We start from the raw sequence: 4,376 nt of genomic DNA, 5'->3' as shown, positions 1-4,376 counted from the left end.
AAATGGTGCTGGCAAAACTGGATCTCCATGTGTAGAAGAATGAAACCAGACCATTATCTTTCACCTTGTACAAAAGTCAAGTACAAATGGATCAAAGACCTCAATGTAAAGCCTGAAACTCTGAAGCTGTTAGAAGAAAACATTGGCAAAAACCTACAACATATAGTAGGAAAGGATTTTCTAAACCAGACATCAATTGCTCAGGAAACAAGTTCAAGAATCAACAAATGGGACCTCATTAAACTCAAAAGCTTCTGTACATCAAAGGCGGCAACCAGGGAAGCAAACAGAAAACCCACAGAATGGGAGAAAATCTTCACCAGCAACACAACCGACAGGTTTAATGACCAGAATATATAAGAAACTCAAAAAAACAGAGACCCAAGACAAGAAGCAACCCAATTAAAAGATGGGCTAAGGAGCTGAACAGAGAGTTCTCAAAAGAAGAAGTAAAGATGGGGAGAGGATGTGGGGAAAGGGGAACACTCATCCACTGCTGGTGGGGCTGCAAACTTGTTCAACTCCTATGGAAAGCAGTGTGGAGAACTCTAAAAACTACAAATGAACCTAGCATTTAACCCATTTATACCACTCCTTGGCATAAACCCTAAAAACTCATCCTATTGCAGAGACACTTGTACATCCATGTTTGTTGCTGCTTTTTTCACAATAGCCAAGAGATGGAAGCAACCTAATTGTCCCTCAATTGATGAGTATTTAATGAAAGTGTGGTTCTATATGATGGAGTTTTACTCAGCAGTAAAGAAAGATGAAATCATGAAATTTGAAGGTAAATGATAGAAACTGTTATACTAAGTAAAGTAACACAGACTCAGAAAAAAAAAATCGACATATGTTCTCCCTCATATGTAGATCCTAGTACCAGACTCTGATAAATAAGTATGCAACCAGACATAAATACAGGAACCAGGATAATGGAAAGGAAACAAGGATGTAAAAGAAAAGAAACAACCTGAAAGAGAAGAATAGTAGGAAACAAGCCTTAATAAGGGAGGGAGGTGGGGAGGGAGGGGTATACAAGGAACCTAGGGGATTAGGGGAAAGAAGGAGCTCAAGAGAGGTAGGGCCGTAGGAGAAGGGTATTATTAAGGGAGAAAGGGGGGAAATGGGGGCACCTTCAGTGGGACAACTATGGTGGAGGGGTGAGACACTGCAAGACATAAATAATACCTAGCTAGTTTTGAAAACCAGAGGGAACCATATCAGTCCTACAACCTACTGACAAATTATACATAGCAGATCAAGAAATATATGTCTAGGTAAAGTTTATCTGAGAACAATTGGTCTTTGCCTAAGATTTATCTACATTGCACACAGTAATTAAAAGTACCAGACTGGTGGAACTAACCTTCTTGGATGTTTAACAGACATACTTTGAGGCCTATGTTAATTTGGCCAGAGGGACATAAAGGACAGTTTTTGCTCCTTGCCCTCCTAGGTCGACTAGTTCCAGGAAACTATCAGCATCTCTCAAAATGTCCTATAATGGTGGTGGGTCCCTGTCCTCTTGATTAAGGAGGCCAAGGAGACCCCATGAGATGGACTTGAACCAGTGTCTAGGCTACAAAGAGGAGGGTCAACACAGGAAACATTTCTTCCATGCTTCCAAGCGAAGCCAGCCATGGTCAAGCAGGACCTTTGACTTATCTTCACATAGATGGAACTGGTAAAAGAAATTAGCCAGGGGCTCCTCCCAAGCCCATGTGACCCCTGAGGAACACATCCTCAAATTACCTTAAGAGTAAAAATAAATTGGCTTATCTGGGCCAACTCTATGGCTTTAAACAGCCAAAAGGAAAGTATAACCAAAGATTAAAGGGGTCAGTATAATTTCTTAAGAGTCCATATGCATAGCTAAAGGCTACATAACAACCAACAATGCCAGATAGGAGATACCTTCTTTTGAGTTGTTGGCCATGGTGGCCCAAGGGACTCCCAGATAATGGGGTCAATATAATTTTTAAGAGTCCATATATATAGCTAAAGGCTACATAACAAGAAACAATGCCAGACAGGAGTTAACTTCCTTTGAGTTGTTGGCCAGAGTGGCCCAAAAGACTCCCAGACAATAACACAGCATAGAACTGGGAAAATGAACAGCAGACCCCAATCTTACCTAAAGGAATATTGAAAACTGATTGCCGCTAGAAGAGGAACAGCTGACCCTCCTAAAACAAAGACCTCTAGATAGGCTGACTAGATTCACCTGAAGGGCAAGTAGTGGGGAATGACTGGGGGTGCCGACAACACAGCAGACCATAGCAGGGATATCAGAGTATAAGGGCTCTAGTCGGGGGAGGGAGGCTATGGGAGGGTGCCATCTGGGAAGTGGGTGTATAGTCCAATAAGATGGTTTGGGATGTTCTGTGTGATACACAAAAAAAAAAAAATCAACAAATTTTTTTGAAATGTATTATATTTGAGGAGGAAGCATGGAAATTTATGTCATGCTAATTAGTAGAGGTGATAAACATTACCACTGAAATCCACCTGATGACTTCATAGACATACACAGACGCCAAGGGTCAAAGTGCAACTGAGTACGATTAGTAATAATTAAATGCATACAGATTAGAGATGCATGTTCCAACATCTCAGCGTTAGTAGCAAAAACAATGAGTCTTTCTGCAAGGAACAATATATTCTAAAATGAAATGGAGATCTTTTTTAAAGGTTAAAAAACTCATTCAATTTTATGTCTTGCAGGGCTTATACTGAGTTTAATATTGTATAACTGTATTAATTCAACTGTGAAGCTATAAACTTACACCACTAGTGAAAGAAATGTACTCTTGCTCTGGAGTGTGTTACTGAATATGTTAAATCTGTAGTGAAATGCTTCCTCTAATTATGTAGTTATTAAAATTTTTTTAAATAATGATTAAAAAAAATAATAATAATTAGTAGATGTGAAAAACATTACCATTGAAATCTACCTGATGACTTTATATCCATGCTCAGATGCCAAGGAGCTCAGAAAGTAACCGACTGTCACTAGTAATAATCAGATATATAGAGACTAGAAACGCATGTGCAAACATCTTAATGTAAATTGCATGGAAAATGAATTTTTCTGTATGAAACTGTGTATTTTAATAATGAAATGGAGATCTTTAAAGGTTAAAACCTCATTTAATTTTATGTCTTATAGGGTTTATACTAAGTACAATATTGTATAACTGTATTAATTCAACTGTAAACCTAAAAATTTACAGCCAATTTTGAAAAAGATGCATCTTAGCTCAGAAAACTGTTATTGAATATGTCATTGCTGTTGTAATGAAATGCTTCTTCTAAGTATGTGGTTATTAAATTAATAATTAAATGTAAACAAAGATAAAATAATTTTTTTTAAAAGAGAGAAAAGGGCTAGAGATGGCTCAGCAGTGAAGAGCGCTGGCTGCTCTTGCAGAGGACCCAGGTTCAAATCCCAGCACCCACATGGCAGCTAACAACAGTCTGTAACTCCAGTTTCAGAGAATCCAACACCCTCTTCTGACCTCTGTGGGCACTGCATGACATGGGTACACTTACATACATGCAAGCAATACATTTATACACATAAAACAATATATAAATAAATTTTTAAAAGAAAAGTCATCAGCAGTATTGCACAGCGCATGCTACTGTACCAACCTGCCAGGCAAGATGTGCCCTCTGATGAAAGAGCAGAATGACTGTTATGGCGCTAACAAACTGGCTGGAATCACAGGAGAGAATTCATTCTTGGTACTGCACCCTGGTCAAAGCCCAAAGCTGTGACGGTCATAAGTCCTGAAGAGGAACCTACTACTGTTGTTTTGCTAAATGGACAGGTTGCCAAACTGCCTTATAAATGTTTATGTGTATGCCCATAGATCAATGCTGATCTCAATCTTGGTCAAAGAAGCTTCTTTTTGCAGTGAGCAACAGTTAACACAGTGATTCATAACTGGTCAAAGCACTGAGTATCTGTGACTGAGTGCTCAGCCCTAAACAGAACATCTATATCAATTCCCTTCCCACAGTGCTCAGGGAACTTAACAGAAGAGGAGGCGGAAAGAATGTAAGAGCCAGAGGCTGGGGAGGAGTGCTGTGAAACACTGTCTCCTGGAAGACATGACCACTGAACTCACAGCAGCCATGGTTACTTGAACAAGACCTGCACAAAACTAGGCCTATCAACATTCCAGTTAAGGCAGTTGGCAGCTGCTGGGAAGGGAGGGGTGTGGATGCTACTAAGGGAGGAGGAGGAGAAGGAGGGGGAGGGGGGAGAGAGAAAGAAAGAAAAGAGAGAGGAAGGGAGGGAGGGAGGGAGGGAAGCAGAAAGGAAGGGCGAGAGAGGGAGGGAATAACGTCAAGAGAGTGGGCTGTTC

The sequence above is a fragment of the Nannospalax galili genome, unplaced genomic scaffold, assembly GCF_000622305.1.
Source record: "Nannospalax galili isolate Female #2095 unplaced genomic scaffold, S.galili_v1.0 scaffold1082, whole genome shotgun sequence".
Taxonomy (NCBI): Eukaryota; Metazoa; Chordata; class Mammalia; order Rodentia; family Spalacidae; genus Nannospalax; species Nannospalax galili.
The sequence above is the reverse complement of the archived record's forward strand: the minus strand, read 5'-3'. Positions refer to the sequence as shown.